The sequence below is a fragment of the Podarcis muralis genome, chromosome 4 (genome assembly GCF_964188315.1).
Source record: "Podarcis muralis chromosome 4, rPodMur119.hap1.1, whole genome shotgun sequence".
In the NCBI taxonomy this organism is placed as follows: domain Eukaryota; kingdom Metazoa; phylum Chordata; class Lepidosauria; order Squamata; family Lacertidae; genus Podarcis; species Podarcis muralis.
Genome location: NC_135658.1, coordinates 64,335,316 through 64,354,044, shown reverse-complemented (window position 1 = coordinate 64,354,044; position 18,729 = coordinate 64,335,316).

The window sequence follows — 18,729 nt, the reverse complement described above, 5'->3', positions numbered from 1 at the left end:
TGAAGGTGATAGGCTTCTAAAAGAAGAGGTGAAATCCCACAGATGAGCTGGTCAGAAACAAGGAGCTCTTACTTGAAAAGAAAACTAGTTTATTAAATGGCCAGATTTGGTGAATCCAGTTTATTTTAAATCAAAGTACACTTTTAGAACCTTGACAGTTGACCTTCCATGGGTAAGAATGTTGAACTGTTTGGGGAATCATGGGCTCCTTTTAGTGGCTGATTGTATCCTTCCTCCTCATGCTCTGCGAAACTAAAACCCAACAGCATATTCAGATGTGGGCTGCCCTAGCATAGAGCACCTGGTCCATGTTTGTGGACATGGTGACAATGACCAAATAGTGTATAGTTAAGTTTGCTTTGCAAAGCTCAGACTGAACCTAGCAACTATCATGTGCTCTCTTTGCTAAATTCATACCCATGAGTAGCTCTGGATGCTATTACGTTGGGCAGATCCAGGAATGCAGTTTTAACATGTGATTCAAGTACATGTGCAATGTATGTGCATCAAATATATACATTGCCAAGCTTTCTATGAGCATGAAGGGGAGGAAGGGAATCTCAGGTGACTAAGCAATGTAATGAAATGAGTTGTTGTTATCGCTGTTATTTTATTTTGCTTTGAAAGTTTTGTGGGTTTCTCAGCCACTGAGGAGGAAATCGTCTTCTAAGAAAGAAATGTGTTTGTAAGCCTGGCGTTGATTTTATCTCTTGAAAGAAAAACTCTCTTCTCTCTTTCTCTCTCTTCCTCTCTTTGTTTTCCTTGCAAAATTCCCAGAGTTCAGCCACTATGGTTTAATGGCTCCCCTAACACTCTTTTGCAATTGTAAGCACTCAGGGGTTTCACTGAAAAGGGTGGCTGGATGCAGCTTCAGGACTAATTGTATCCTACAAAGTTATGTAATTATGCACCAACAGCTGAAGGGACACAATTTTAAGTCAACCTATTGTGACAGACACTGTGTAATGTCATACAATCAAATGCAATGTTTAGTAAACATAAACCTCTTTGTCATTTTGTATTTATTTATACAGGTTTAAAAAAAATAAAGCACACATTTAAAAAAAATGTGTTTTTTGGTATATTTGTATTGGTTTATATGAATTTTATACAAAGAACTGTACAACTGTAGGAAATTGTTGCAGTCCCACTGGACAGCCCATTTAAGCACACATCAATGGGAATAAATGGGTTTATGCCCAATAATAACATACAGCTTTTTCTGCTGTGCCGTTCCCCCAGCTTCATTCCTTTATTGGCCCATGTACCAAGTATGGATTTTCTAGCATGGATTTTTGCTGGCATCTCCATTCAGACTTTGGGAGGGGGGCAGATTTCATCTTCCCATCCCTCTGTCCCCTGTTGATTTTCAGGGTGTTTAGTCATTTAGAACATTTATTCAATACCTTTCTTTAAAAGCCAATCATTTTGGATTTTTAATACTGGGGGGGGGGCACTTTCAGAGTGAAGGGGCTTCATGATTGCCAATCAGCACTATGTACAGCCAGCGATGAAGCTTTATTATCATAGTATGAGCCAACCAACATTTTACAGTCAGCTTCTCTGTATACAGGAAGGGATTTCTGCTCCCATTTCTGCTTGATCTAACATAAACCAAGCTTGATTGAATTTCTAGATGTTCATAGGCACTAGAGGTCCATAGCAGACTCATCTATAAGATGTGTAACATCTGAGCCAAGTTCTGGAATTTCAGCTCACCCAAAGGTTTCACCAGAAGTGGTGACACCAGATTGGCACTGCCCACGCCATATCAGCCTCGCTGTCTCCTCACTCCTCCACCAAGGAGGCTAGCATTGAAATTCCATCCTACAGGCCCAGACACTTCTGAACTTAATTGTTCTGCCCTCGTAGCAATTCGTAATAATAATATTCAAGATATTCCCTGCCTTACAGGTACCTAAGATGCTGTTGTTTCTTGCTCCTGCCAAGTACCTGCTCTATGGTACACGATGGATGGAATTGTAGGTTTTGAAAGAAGCAAAAGGCCATCAAGTTCAAAGCTTTGCCATTGTGCAGAGAAAACCATCTATCCAATTCAGCCCTGTCCCCAAGCAACCTTTTCAATGGAAGCTGAAGTATAATAGAAGCCGGACACAGCTGCTTCAAATACAAATGTGATCCAAAGCCACACGCTGCAAGGTAAGGTTGTGCTTTTTGTGTGTGTGTTTACCATCAACTAGACCTAGAAATAAATTCCAAACATTACGTTCAGATCATAAGTGTAAGCAAAACCCATGCCACTCAAATCTTTTTTCTAGAGGCACTGAATGTCTAGAGAAATGGGAAGAATTCTGAAGAGCATATATGTGGAAATTTACTGGCCCAGAAAAACCTCTCTTCAGCAGTACTTCTTTCTGAAATTGCTTCTCCTTGACAATTCTCTGGTGATATTTTTTTTCCGTGGGGGGGGGTGTGTGGTCTGGGAAGAGTCATCCTGACCTGTAAGCAATGATACCCCTCAAATCTAAGGAAGGTTCCTCTGAAAATCCAAGCTCAGAGCTGAAAATATATGTCTTTCCTCCACTCACATTTCACTTGGTGTGCAGCACTAAAGCCACATGTTTTTACTGGGTTGATTGATCTGTTAATATTTAGGGACCGGGGAATTCTCTCTCAGAATTTAATGTTTATAATCATGGAACTTTCTTCCAGCCAACCCATTCAATGTTTCCTTGATATGTCCAACTGGCATGGTTTTCAGGAAGTCTATTAGAAGACAAAGGTAAGAACTGGCTTCTTAAATCAGATCATAATTATACAATTGGATAAGAACAATTGGGCAATATATTTTTTTTAAAAGTGGGGAGGGAAGACATCCTGAAGAGATGAATTATGATACCTATTTTTAATATGGAACTATTGTTCTGGCACACCAAGATAGAAAGCAAAAAAAACAGGAGATCTGGGTGATTTATTTGGTTCTTAAAAGTTAATTCAGCACACTTCTTTCTTGTGGGCTTATGAAAGTCCTCTCTGCGGGCACAAAATGGTTTGAGGGAGAATTTTAGGATTTGTGCGGATGGACCTAAGAAACAGCTGCTGTAGCAGCATGGTCTCTACCAGCCCTTGCTGATTTGTAGGACAAAATCTGCATGAGGTTAATGCATTTCTAGGCTGTTAAACCTCCTACCTATGCCTTCTATGCTATCAAAAATTAAGTGATAACCATGTTTTGGTCTATCACAATGCTCTCAGAAAAGATGGATATGTGAGTGTTCTTAATGCAAACATGCATAGCAGAAAAACCTATCAGGCAGTGCCACATCCCAAGATGTTGGACTATACTTCTCACCCTCCCTGACCATTGGCATGCTGGCTAGGGAGGATGGGAGCTGGAGTCCAGCAACCTCTGGAGGACCACAGGCTCTCCATTCCTGTCTTGGACATGTGGGGAACAGTTCCAAGCTCACTTACAGGAGGAAGGTAGCAATGTCTCCCCTTGCCCAGTTTTCTGCTGAAGCATCCCTATGGCATTAGAATTTGCATTTCTCAGAGGCAACAGGGACTTCTTTTCAGAAAGTGCAACATGCATAAGTTGTATCTTAAGAATTACCAGTCAGTGTCAACAGTGACCATGTCCCTGACACAAATCACAACAACGTGTTATTCTGACAGGCATTTGTCTTTTAAAAGGAGGATAGCATTGAAAGAGCAACATAATCGGAGCGGTGTTTCCAGCTACCCCACCCTTTGCTTTTGGGAGCCTTATAAGAAGCTGCTGCAGGAGAGAGACGGTGAGCAACATCATGAGTGGGTGCTTCTAGGACTAAGGTAAAACTGTAACGTCCCCTTGTTATTTTTGCTATTGGGTGCTGTATGGTGTTTAAATAATCTTGGTATATTCATAGTATTGAAATGTGACTTTTTGTATGTTGTTATATTTTTATTTTTCTGTGTAATTATGAATTTTTTTCTATGTTATTATTTCGTTATGTTATTACGAAATTGTTCTTCTGGTGTTTCTTTGTTGTAAGCTGCTTTGAGCATGATTCATTTTGTGGAACAGCGGCATACAAATGAAATGAATGAATGAACTGAAAGACGACACGAATATCTGTGAAATGGAGACCCTTGATATTGCCAGTCATTCATCAACAAGTAATTTTTATGAGAATACCAAAGGGATTTAAGGGCTCTAAATGCAAACTGAGCAGCAAACCGAATACACATTTTTTCCCTGCCTTATAAAATTCCCTCCATGTTGCCGCTTTCTGCTGCTGCAATATTAGTAGCAGAATCCAGCAACAGCCCATCTGTATTTTTTGGGAGACTGTCAGAATGGGAAGAGATTGGAGGTCAGTGTCAGGAGTATATGAGATTGGAAGAGTGCTGCATTTTGCAAGCCTTTTGTGATGGTAGCATTCTCTCAGTTTCTGTCAATGCGGAGTTCTGCAGTGTATTTTAATAAGCAGTGCTTATCCTCTACTGCAGGCTTGTCGTGTGCATGTGATACACCAGCCATTTACTCTCACCCACTGGGTGCCTGATAAGCACCCATTTGTGATGGCTGCAAATCATCAAGCACATGGGAGCTCCCCTTCTGACAAACAACAAGAATGAAAGCATCTGTTTTCCTCCTTCAGGGATGCTTAACAGATAACATGTAAATAAAGTCCTCTTTTATTTCTTTTTAATACAATTCTGTACCTTTACACTCACATTCTTGAGGAAAGCCCAGAACAGGGTGCACAGGGACACAGAGGGAGAGGAGAGGGAGGCAAAGTTCTGTTGCACAAGCAGAAATCCTTGCACCAGCAGAAGCACTTAGCTGGATATCATCCGTTGAAACCAATGGACTTAACTTACTTAAGTTCATTGAATGCAGTTAGTCTACTCTGAATAAGGTTGCATATCACCCAATAATAATAAAACAGTAAAAAAATAAATACAACAAGAGTCACATACGTTTTTTAAAAAACTCTGTCAGGTAAGATGTCTGCCTGAGTAACAAAGATATAATAATAAAACCCAAGAGCATAGGTACAAACATTTTTTCAGTGCAACCTCTGTGAAGACTCTCACATGCTTCCCAGCTAGTATTGCCTTGGCCACCTGCCATTAATAAATGGAGAAGAGCTTCCCTAAATGGATCTTATGGAGTGGATAGGCTGGTCTGGAAGGAGAAGCTCCTAAAGAGCTGAGGTCATTGTTCTTGGCACAAACTTTCATATTTTGGGGGGCTTTATAGCAAAAGCCTAACGTTAATCAACAACAGAATACACACGCACACCCAAAAGAATTTCTCCATGTTTAGCCAGTTCATAATCTGATCTTCGCACCTTCATATTTCATGTATCATTGATAGTTGGGGTACAGCAACAATGATTACAACCATAATTCTGTTGTTATCTATATAACTAAGCAGGTTAATGAGTTCCACCCAGCTATGCAGACTGAATGTGCACCTTGTCAATTTGGCAGTCAGCATCAGTTTCCCACTGACAGGTGACTTCTAGTTTGAGACTAACTGTTTCCATTAGAAAATAACTAGGGCCCAAATCCAATGCATATCTAATCCCATTGAAACCAACACACCGAACTCTGCGTAGATTGCCTGGATTGTGGCATAATATAATATTTAGAAAAATACAGTTCAAAGAAGAAGAAGAATTGTTCACTGGATGGATGTGCATTAGCAATAGTTTCTCTCATGTCTTCCATGCAAGCAAATCTGTGAGTTTATAATAAATTCCATCAGAGCCGAACAAATAATTCATTCTGAATAATTCATCTGATGAGTTTATCCTTTTTTCCTTTGTAAAATATCTACAAGCAGATCTGTTTCCCCCAATTGTATTTATTGCTCCAAATTAGTCCTCTTTTTCTGATTCCAGAAAACATATTACAATTTAATTGTAATTATTCTCTGCAAGCTTTTCGTATTCATTTGGCATAAACATCCATTACAGTGCAAAGGATTTGAGTCAAACTTTGGCAATCCTATGAATTTGGGCTACCAAGTTCAGCAGCTATTTAAATCAATGTTGGGTGGGGAAAGAAATCAACCAACTATTTGGAAATTTTAATTTACTGTTGTTGAGAACTGCCAGCCAAGACTGAGAATATCCCAGTCGTAAACACATCCCAGCTATGACTCAAAGAACTGCTCTTGGATCTTGATCCATAATCACCTGTACTTCTTTGATCTTGACCCAGACTCTCCCCTGCCAAGGGGAAATGCACAAATCTCCCCTGTGGTGAGATAAATCAGCCGTCTAGCAATTCATCTCCTTGCAGGTCAAATGCATCAACTCCTAATTTACACAAGAGATGGAGGAGAGTTTTGTTCGATCCATATTTTTACGTGAACCAACCTAATTCACATCTTTAGGACAAATACATGGATTAGAATTAAAGGATCAAAAATCCTTTAGGTTTTGCACTTCTTCAGATTCGTAAGGCAGTTCTCGGCTCAAAGAACATACTAAAATGCATTAAAAATGTGGGCAGTTGGGTCAAAATGTGTTTGGAAATGCATATATTGAGATAAAATTCATACTTAAATAATACACATAATTTTCCTATGGACTTTTTATTTTAAAAAGTAGGTTAATACAGAAATGGCCTAGAATTAAATTAGAAATTGGCACAGACCAGACCATTCATGCCTACATTGGTTCATAGAAACCCATGAAATTTTATTTATTGATTGATGAGGCTGTTTGTATCCCACCTTTCAACCTAGGGTCTCTGGGCAATTCCATATTCCACCGATTTTTCCCCTAGAAAAAATACAATAAAAACAACATATCAGTATCAGTGGTACAAATATCCAAAGACCTGAACAAAAAGCCAGATTTGTACCTGGCATCTGAATACCAGTACTATTGGTACTAACAAAACAAAAAAAATATTTTAAAAAATTGGCAAGGGATTAAGTGAAGATGGTTATTCATTTTCCTTTTAAAATATTTCAGTAGGCCATAATAGGGTTCTTATTTATTTATTTATTTATTTATGCATGTATATATTTATATTTCAAATAATTTTTATGCCTCTTTTATATTGAAAACACATATTTCTCTCAAAGTGGTTTACAACATAAAATATCAAATAGGGCATTACAAAGTATCAAAATAGTACATTGCAGATGAAAGTCAGATACAAAATAGACATTCGAAGCAGCATAATTAAAAAGAAAACAAAATATTCTCTTAAACGTAAAAAGCATGATCGATAAAACTCATATGCAAAAATACAATAAAACTCCACAACATCGTTAGCAACTAATCAAATTAACTGAAATAGAAGCTGCACCCACACTTTCTCTTCCCCCCTATAACCATTCCCAAATACAGCCTTAGCAGTTCTCCACATGCAAAGCATTCCCACCAAACATACATGTAACACAGGTAACCCTCAGCCAACATGGTATTCCAAATGGAGAATAGTTTTCCATTTTTGACATTTGTATACAGAAACTTACCTGTACATAGGAGCTTACCTATGTTCCTAACAGAGCATGGTTCCCCTTTTAAATTTTTGTAAACAGAAACTTACATGATCTTGCTCCTCCATTAACTCACGTCTCTCTTTGGCACAGGAGAGTTAACAGCAGACAGTCTGCAGGTGTGCAAGGAACATCAACACAACTGGCACTGTAAGTTTCCTCTCAAATGCTTTTATTGTTTCGTGTTATTCTATAACCTGCCGCTTTACTGCGGTTTTTCGGTTGTATTCGTTGCACATGGTTTGATTTGTATATGCGCCCTTCATAAAATAACAAAAAGACACATTTTATGTAAATATAAAGGTAAAGGTAAAGGTACCCCTGCCCTTATGTAAATATATATGATGACAATCCTCTGGCAGCCTTGCAATTTTATTTATTTAGATATTTCTATACAACCCTTTGCCATATGGTCACAGGGAGGATGTGTCTAACATATTAAAACACACCTATACTTCCCCTGCCCCTAAATCCAGTTAAAACATCAGTACAAATTAAACACAGCATAAAGTAAAATCATAGCTTAAGACAGCAACAGGTGCAATACAAACTGAGCTCCACATACTATCCCTCCCCACTTCCTGGCAGAATAGTTATATCTTCCCACTATTCCTAAAGGATTGTAACGCTGAAGTGAGAGGCACCTATGTAGAGCAATTGTCCCAAAGTTTCAAAGCCACCACTGAAAGGTGCTAATACGGCTTTTCTAGTCCTCTGTATAGTAGGACACATGGTCTCCTAAGCAGACACCTTCTCCTGAACAGGATGGGTTTTTTAAAAGGAAGCAGGACCCTTCAAATACAAACACTGCAGAATCAGAGCCCATTTGGCTTCACATCATGGCTAATTCAGCCCTTCTCAGGACAATTCACTGAGCATACAAACAAAATTTAGACAAAGTTCGGCATAACGATACTGAATTAACCAAAGGCCATTACAAAGCCTTTTGTGACTGACACACTCTCAGCAAGCAGTTTTAGTCACGTGTCTTGGCCATTGTAGTGTGCTTTGGTTTTTCACTGTAAAATAAGGCCTAGTTCACAGGGAATTGTAAATAGGAATTATAATTAATGTTTGAGAAGTGCTTCGAAATCTTAGATGAAAAGTGCTAAACCTGAATAAAATATGAAGCAATTCTATGAGCTTTTTAAAATGCACAGCGTATTTCCCCCCAAGAGGACAATAAAAACTAGTTTGATTTAGGTCCTTTTGGAAATAGCTATTTACACAGAATAGTTGATCATCCTGGGCTAAGAATTGTGATATGGAAGATTAAAAGAAAAAAAGAACCGTCAGATCCTATGGGTCTGTTTCAGCTGCAGTGGCACAAACAGAGGGTGTTTTTCCCCACCCGCAATGCTGTGGCTGAAGCAGCAATACAAAACATGGCAGGCAACCCAAGGGAAACCTATTTATTATTATTTTAAAAAATAAAATCCTACTGCCAGAGGCAACCCCAGCTAACACAAGGCAAGATGAAGCAACATTCAGAGCTGGCAGACTATGAGTATCATTTAGGGCAGCACCATCAAACATAGACACCAACTCTGGGCTTGTCTACACTTCCACTTGTCCCGTCTGTAGAAAGCATGGGTCTGAGTGGCTTTCTAGGCACACTTCCAAGTGGTTTTGCCTTTGCCCCACAGTTTTCCCCTGAAGAAACTTGCTCTTTAGCACTAAGTCGGAGTAAATGTCAATCCAGAAAAAAGACGGGTTTTCCAGGGGGGAAAGGCAGGGCAAGCAGAGGTGTGGATTAGCCATCTGACTCGGGAAGCACAATCTACTGTCATATTCTCACAGAAAATAATACAAGCAAAGCTGAGGGAAAAGTGCTTGCATATTTTCCTTTCACTTCAGTTAGGCCTGTGTGGGACACCTTCCCAGAAGTTTATGGTCCTTTGGCGTCAAAAAGGTCACTAATTTAGGCCTAGTTGACAAAATTGGGAAGTTTTACTTGTAGTAACCTGCTCTGGCTACACCCATTGAACTCAACCCAGGGAGCCTTGAAGCTCCTTGGCCAGGGAGCACGCTCCAGTGATGACTGGTGATATTTTGCCGCAAAATTCCTACCCTGCAGTGCTAGGGCTTTAAATAGTCTTACTGTACCATCAATTTGAACACTAATTCCTTGAACTTGTCAGAGTGCTTTCTATGGAATGTTTTCTTGGGGGGAAATGTCGCTGTCCCAGGAAAATATCACCCTTGAAAGGTGGTGAGATCCCATTGCCTAGAACAATTGGCCTTGTACAAGGAAGAGCCAGTGCTGCCAGTCTCACAGGTGCCATGTTTACATTTGTCTCAGGGCAGCACAAATCTCAAGGGAGCAACAGCCGCTGTGTGCAAGGGGAAAGGCATGGTCTGAGGTCAAGCTTGAGGGCTGCCCTAGGGTAAAATTGATGACTGCCTGCAGCTGAGCTATGATTCTACTGCTACTGCGGTAAGCCATGCTGGCCTCGATTAAAAACAATGGCTTGTATCCAACATTAGTCACACACAAAGAAGAACCACTGAAATTTAAAGATGTGACTACCTTAGGCACCGTAATGTGAGTGGGTCTACTGCGAGTAGAACTGTTGGGCACAATCCAATGGGTTTAATTAATCTCTACTATGTGTTGAGTTCAGCAGTGACCAGTGAAGTGGTTCACTAGCAAAATTGCCAGTCGCTACTGTGAAGGGTGATGCTGTGGTCTAAACTACTGAGTCCCTTGGGCTTGCTGATCAGAAGGTTGGTGGTTCAAATCCCCAGCGACGGGGTGAGCTCCCATTGCTCGGTCCCTGTTCCTGCCAACACAGCAGTTCGAAAGCACATCAAAGTGCAAGTAGATAAATAGGTACCGCTAAGGCGGGAAGGTAAACAGTGTTTCTGTGCGCTGCTCTGGTTCACCAGAAGCAGCTTAGTCCAGGGCCACATTACCTGGAAGCTGTACGCCGGCTCCCTCAGCCAGTAAAGCGAGGTGAGTGCAGCAACGACCTAACAGTCAGGGGTCCCTTTACCTTTATCTTTACTATGAAGCAACCAAGGACAGAAGGGAACACCAACTCACTCCTTCATACAAGTACAAGGATGCTGACTGGCTAGCTCCCCTGGCTCAGGCACAGGCTGTTAACATCCACAGGGGCAACTATCCAGTCAACAAGTAGGCAGCTGTATGCAGTGCCTCTTGCCTCTAGGGCTACCTCCCAATATGTGAAGAAATTACCCTCCCTCTTGAGAGAACGCTCTGGCAGGCCACCTCAGCAGTAACCACCAGCTGGAATTTGACTATTGTCTTTTCTCGGTACAATTAAAATTCCTGACGTGCTTCTGTAGGTGTGCTGCGAGTTAATTATATTCAAACCTAAATGCAACTGAGACAGAGTAGGGTTCTCTCACCACTGCCCCTGCCACACACACATCAATAAAAAATTAATGTTTGAGAGTTAATTCATAGGTAACATGGATTTCACTGAGGTCTCAGGTCTGTCTGATCCATTCACCCATGCAATAAAAGCATTTAGAAGTAACAGGGATGATGCTGTTGTTAGCAGCCAATATGTTCATTGCTGTGCAGTTTTAACAAAATCACCTTACCCTGAATAAGACTGATTAGTAATTTGGGATGGCTCTGCACCTAAAGAGGCATTACATGGTTTTATATTTGCTTAGTCATTTTGCCCTTCATTTCTCATTTAAGGACTTGCTTTAGTCTCTTGTAAAACCAGGAAGGAAAATGTATGAAAAGAAGCTGACACATTCTACAATGCTTGTGTTTTTCTTAACTGCTAGAAAAGCAGCGCTCAAACCAGGTCATTCTGAATAGTCATTTTAAATATTACAACCTTGATCACCAACAGCAGAGTTGGGTAACCTGTGCCTTTTCAAATGATGGACTGCAACAGCCTTTTCCAGCCTGTTGCCCTCAGACACTGCTGAACTCCAGCTCCCATTAGCCCAAGCTGGTAATGCAAAGAATAAGTGATGATAGGATTGGAGTCCAATAATATCTGAAAGCCACCAGGCTGGGAAAGGCTGAAAGCTCCTCTCCCAAGTAGATCATGTGGTGACAATCAGCACATGTATACTCCTGCCAGGCAGCAGATCCACTACGCCTACAGAGAATCCTGGGTTCTCAGCACCCTTAATAAACTACATTTCCCAGGATTCATTGGGGGAAGCCATGACTCTTAAAGTGGTAAAAGGGTGCTTTATAAATGTATGGTGTAGGTGTGACCCAAGAGTAAGAGGAAGGACAACTCACACTTCCTCTCCTCATCACTTGTTCAGAACAGGCTGGCCCAATCATTAGGCAGAGTGAGATGGCCATCGCAAGCAGCTGTTTTGGGGTGTCATGAAAGGGCAGCAAATTATTAGTTATTTAATTTGCCATTTTTGTCTTTTGCTCCCAGAGAAGGATTTTCTGTCCGAGGTGCCATCATAGCCGGCACACTTAAATACCATGCACCTTGGCTTGAGGAAGGGGAACGCCATGCGTGGCTCCACCTTGAACAGCAACATTTCTTAGGAGCAAGCAATGGTATTCTCAACGACACCCTCTTGTCACCTTCATTAAAATTAATAAGGCTCTAGGGGCTTATTTTAGAGATCACAATGGTCACACAGAGCACAGAATATTTAGCTGTAGCAAAAAGAAAAGTAAAAAGTAATAATTTATCAGAAGACAACTAACTGGTGTTCAAGAGATGGCTTTGCATATTCAGGTCTGAGATATTTATTCATGAATTCTAGATGAATTGTTGTGCTACCGAACAGCACTGTCATTTAACAGAGCCTCCAGAATCTTATCACTCATTCTTTCAAAGTCAGAAACCCTGATGTTTGTTTATTTTAGTGGGGGTTTTCTTTTTCTTTTTTTCAAACTTATTTATGTAATAAGTTCGCCAGACATAAAATGAAAAGAGCACTTAACGCGAAAGGTCAGAAATTACACTGGGAGACAGAATTCAGTACATAACAACATAACGGAACCTAAGCAATCACTGTGGCCAACTTGTTTATAATTAGACTTTGCATTTAAGAAAACAAAAATGGTTTTTTTAATTTAGTAGTCTTTCCATGTGATGTTTAGTACCTCATAATGTCATTTTTTTTTCATGTGGTTTATAAAATCAAATCACTATTATTGAGAGGGTTGGGGTTTTTTTTCAGTAAGCAAACATATTTTTTATTCATTGCAAGCAGCCCTTGTTGTGAGTACAAAGACGCTCAGCTTTCACTTCTTCACAGTCTTAAGGATGATCTCTGATGGCTCTTTAATTAGTGTGCTCTTTTGATGCACAGGTTTGAGAAATTGTAATGGCACGAATGTGTCTTTGTCATAGTCTAGAACAGAGCTAGCCCAAGGCATTTTGCTGTCTGAGGTAGGCATAGGCAAACCCGACCCTCCAGATGTTTTGGGACTACAACTCCCATCATCCCTGACCACTGGTCCTGTTAGCTAGGGATGATGGAAGTTGTAGGCCAAAAACATCTGGAGGGCCGAGTTTGCCTATGCCTGGTCTGAGGTGAAGGACAATGCAACAAACCCACATGCACACATACTATGAGCAGAAGTTGAACAGGCTAACTGGCAAACTTATTTCAAATGTGGCTGTCAACACACTATACTTTCAAAGCACATTTCACCCCTCAAAGATCTCTGGTCATTGTCATTTGTTAAGTGCTGCGGAGAATTGTAACTCCGTGAGTGTGGCTCTCTATAGAGCAGGTTGAATGGCACATCAAGTTGTCCAACACCTCACTTCTGCTGCTCCCCATCTCCCAGCATCTGCTGCTGAAAAGTAGGGCCATCACACATACGTGGGATTTTCATAGCAGTTTATCATAGCAGACATTCTCGCTACAGATGCCCAAGCTTCACAAATCATAGTGGAAGACAGGTAATCAGAGGTTTGAATTGGTCAATCCAGTTGTAGGGAGTTCCAAAAGTGGAACTGGTACAACAGGGGTTTACTATGTGTATAACAACTGTTTGTTTATGTCTCTTGATGCTGCACTTGCTTTCGCAGCTAAGGTTACCTAAAAATGGGGGAGTGATGTTAGGATTTTTATCTCACCAGCTGCTCAGCGAGTAGCACAATGGTTGTTTATATCATGTGAGTGTCTGAGCGTGAGACAGGAAGTCTCAGCACAGTCTCAGTACTGTGGAAAGTTGCTTTCACTTCTGTGTGAGATGTGTTCTTCTGTACTGCTGCTCAGAGAGAGCAGACACACTGATGGAGTCTCTGTATATAGACTGTAAATAAAGTAGTTTAGAGCTACTGATTGTCTTTTTCTTCTGCAATGAGATGCCAGAAGACAAGTGTGCTCCTCTCAGGTGAGAGGGGTCGCTTATCACCGGTCTCTCTGGACTGAGGAAAATTTACAGCCAGAGGGTGACCATCAGAGAGATGCTTGGGAAGGTGGCAGCCTTTCTGGGCGTTTTTCCAACAGACCACATGGGTAAAAAAATTGAGTAGAACTGCCGACTAGATTTTTGGCATCTTGGTTTACTATAAACAGAGCTGGCCCAGCTAGTAGGCACCCAAAATTGACACCAATGGCAGCGCCGAATGCAGCAGAGCAGGTGGGGGCAGGAGCAGATAGGTGGGGGCAACAGCAATGGCAGCAGAAGGACCAAGCAACACTTCTCGTTTTGCCTCAAGCGGTGAACTGTAATGTGCCGCCCCTGACTATACAGTATTGATTCTGCATACTGATGAAGTACTTAAGGTTAAGTCTCACTTCTTGTTCACGCTGCCTGCTATGCCCTGATGTCGGAATTCTGCAGATCAATGAAACTGTGATGTGCCAAGTTACAGCAGATAAGCTAGATGTTTAACATCACACCAAAGTTAGTCCCCCTCCCCCTTCCAATTTCCTTCTGTCGCTGCAGTTGTTTACATTAGAAATATTTTGCTGAAATTGGATTTTTATGAGAAATCTTACTGTGCTACTAATCTTTCATTGCTATCAGATTGGTTTCATGGACATTTCATGGGCATCCAGTGAGTCACACTCTTTACTAGACAGCCGGCCATCTCCATATCATTGCTGGGTTTGATTTAAGGTATAGTTCCATGCAGAACATATTGCAGAAGTCAAATGGTGAGGTGATAAAAAGTATGAATGATGACAGCAATCCTGCATCCTAAAGTACGATCTGCAGTCTCTGTGCCAGGAAAAGAAACGCCTTGTCGGACACAAATGAAATGCGCTTCCTCATATCTCAAGTGACTAAGGAGGCCCAGCTTCCTGAGACTGTCCAGAAGTTGCAAACCTATGATATTTTCTTCCATAAACCCTGTAATTTCAAAAATAATATGAACTCGCAACTGAAAAAGTTGCCACATGTACACCAAAGAGTAAAACTTCGTTTCTTTTTTCTCTTCTTTGGTGCCAATGACATAATACTGTAATTAGGCCCTGCTCCAATTCCATACCCGGTTGAACTCTTGTAAGATTATGAACACAAAACAAGTCTAGATTTCAAAGCCACATTTTAGCCACAAACATACTGCACATATTGGCACAGTTTGCCACACAAAATGCTATGCCAAACCATGACTTAGAAGAAATGAGTGGGCTCCTGAAGAGGAGGCTGTGGGTCTTTTGCTCCATCCCTATCATTCTGCAGCTATGCTGAGCTAATCTATCCACATGGCGTGATGATAAATAAGGTAAACAATGGAATGGTGCTGTCCAACTGGAAAAAGAAAGGAGTGAGAAACCTGAATGGTTTGGGTTCAATTCCTGCTCACAAGACAAAAAGCTCAGTTGGGAACTCTGTCCCAGCTATGTCTCTGTCCTAACAACTGACACACAGTTCCTTTGTGGTTTTCGTACACCGTTCTAATTCAACATTGGGCAAACAAGGCAGTCATTTTATAACAGGAACTAGTCAGAACCCTTGTTCAGTCTGACAATCAACAGTTGTATCAATTATCCCTGTCATTTATTCATCTCCAACTATGAATGATTAAAGACAGAACAATATTCCAGAGCCAAAATAATGCATGACTAAAACTGTGAATATAAATAAGTAAAACCTATTCCTCTCTTCATGAACACAAATCTCTCAGAGAGGACTACAAATTAAAAGGATGTCCTTGAATGTCAAAATGTGTGTGCTTATTTCAGAGTTAAATAAAAGAACAAGAACGCATAGAATTAACTTGGTTCTTGGGGCATCATTCCACTTTTTAACTTACACTGCTCTAATCCCAGTAGAGCTGGTGGGGCTCTCACATCTGCCTCAGTGGTCAGTGAGTGCCATACTAAGTCACTATTCAAACATTTAATTAAATTCATTTTACAGGCATAGGCAAACTCGGCCCTCCAGATTTTTTTTGGCCTACAACTCCCATGATCCCTAGCTAACAGAACCAGTGGTCAGGGATGATGGGAGTTGTAGTCCCCAAAACATCCAAGAGCCAGTGTGGTGTAGTGGTTATGAGTGGTAGACTCGTAATCTGGTGAACCGGGTTCGCGTCTCCACTCCTCCACATGCAGCTGCTGGGTGACCTTGGGCTAGTCACACTTCTTTGAAGTCTCTCTGCCCCACTCACCTCACAGAGTGTTTGTTGTGGGGGAGGAAGGGAAAGGAGAATGTTAGCTGCTTTGAGACTCCTTCGGGTAGTGATAAAGCGGGATATCAAATCCAAACTCTTCTTCTTCTAGTCCCAAAACATCTGGAGGGCTGAGTTTGCCTGTGCCTGATTTAGCATTTCCTATTTTGAGGATATCTGAGGTGGAATAAAAACAAGACAGTAACACTTCCAAGTGCCATCTACACCTACTTTACTCATATCTTGCACCAATCATAGTAACAGATGAAGCTGCCTTATAGCAACTCAGACCATTAGTTCATCTGGCTCAGTACTGTTAACACTGACTGACAGCAGCTCTCCAGTTTTGAGAAATGAGCCTTTCCTAGCCTTCATGGCTGTGTGGGGGTTTGAACCCTCGTCTCCCAGGTCCTAGTTCAACACACTGTAACCACTACACCACACTGACTCTCTCTAAACATTTCTGCAAGCAATTTCTGTAGTATTATGCAACTTTTGAAGGATCATTGTGTTTCGGTTCACGTATTGGTTCAAGGAGTGTGAATTACTTAGTTCCTCATTAAAATGCAAGCAAAATTGAATTTCTCCCCATCCCTAGATTGAACCTGAGACTTTCTGCATGCAAAGCACACACTCAACCAGTTCTTCCCCTAGGATGGCACAGGGAAATTGGGAAGAGGCAGCCAAGGAGCTAGACACAGTTAAAACCTCTTCCCAAGCCAGAGTTATTGCAGCAGACAATTGCGCCTAGCCTTCAATTCACACCATCTCAGTTCCTGAACAGGGAGTTGTAATAAAAGGCATTTTTCTCTTTTCTGGGCAAGAAAAGTCACAGCTATCGCATTTATTGTGCTTTCACAAGGGGCAAATGAAAGCTTTCCATCACAGTGATTCAATTTCAGAACAAACACTTTCTATTCTTTGACAGTATTTCTTAACCCTTTCTTGGGTTTTCAGATCTAAGGAGAGATCAATAAAGATAAGCAACAAGTCATCCGTCACATATAAATACAGAGACAGAACACAAACAAAACAAGAGCTCTGTTGTACTCAAGTCCTTCCTGAAGACTTCCCATAGAGAGCAGGGTGTTGGGCTCATATACCTGTAAGCTATAGCAAATCACAGCAATATTTATATGTGTGTAAGCACTGTAGCACACAGTAAAATCACAGTATGAAATGGGCATCACTTTTAATGTATTTTTAATCTTTTGTTGGAAGCCGCCCAGAGTGGCTGGGGAAATGCAGCCAGATGGGCAGGGTATAAATAATATATTATTATTATTATTATTATTATTATTATTATTATTATTATTATTATTCCCCTATGCAAGTACTAGTGGCACCACATGAAAGTATCCCCACAGGTCTCAATATTTCTCCACCACCAATATGGCAAGTGCATGTGAAAGGAATGTACTAGGAGATTGGCTAGGTCTATACACAGACCCCTCTACTTTATTAATACCTCCACCTTAGTGGTGTTCAAGCCATTCAAGAACCTAGTGAAAGACATGCAAAGTCCTCTCATTCCCCATAATGGCATTGTGTGCAGTTTGCTTGCTGTAGTACAGTAGTATCTCAGGTTACAGACGCTTCAGGTAACCCAGGTAACTCCGCTAACCCAGAAATAGTACCTCAGGTTAAGAACTTTGCTTCAGGATGAGAACAGAAATCGCGCGGCAGCAGCAGAAGGCCCCATTAGCTAAAATGGTACCTCAGGTTAAGAACTTTTTCAGCTTAAGAACAGACCTCTGGAACGAATTAAGTTCTTAACCCGAGGTACCACTGTAGAGGTAAAGATGAGAACTGTTGAGTCCGGTAGGGATGCCTTTGCTTACAGGCCCTGTACCTTTATGTGGGAAAAGATTAAGCTCAAAGCAGTAGAGGACAGCATGTTTGAGCACCACCACTCCCCTGACCTCTAGTCAATTGCATCACTGCTACTTACCGGGAGCTAGAGAAGGATAGTGTGAGCAGCAGCAAGGTCAGCATGGTGCAAACACACTGGAGAAGCCAGTCTGGTGCAGTTGCACCATGCCAACCACACTGCTACCTCCCCTCTCTTTACCCCTCAGTAAGCAGCAGAGACATGACTGATCCGAGGGTCAAGTGAATGGCAACATCCTACCATGTCGCCTGCTGCTAGTTCAATGTGTTTCTTTTTAACTTCCTCTCAAATACACACATAGTCCTTCACAGAGTCCTTCAGACTCATTGTTTAACAGCTAAAGTCTAGCTCGGTGTACTGTAACTGGTATGAGGCCCAATCATAGGTGCCAGCTCCTAGGGGCTGAGGCACTGTCTCCCTCCCCCATGCTTTTTTAAGAGGGTGGGCCTTCTCAATGTTCACTGGGCATTCAGCTCCAGTCCCTGCCTCCTCCCAATATTATGCGTGTCTGACGTCAGGGCATCATGTCAGGCCCCCTCAATCATCTTGAGAAGATGGCACCTCTGGCCCCAATCTGCTAAGGTTGCTGGGCTTTCACCTAGAAATGCTGTTTTCCTATTAATGCAGCCAAATCACATAAATGCTAAATTAGGATAAATAGAGTGTTGCATTTTAAAAAATGTAATATAAAAGCAAATGGACGAGGCAGGAGGAATTAACCTTATAGAACTTGGTAATCTGCTACGTATTTGAATACATTGTTTCAGTCCAAAGATGAAATACATTCACATTTGGGGGTGGAAAGGAGAGCCCTGTTTTTA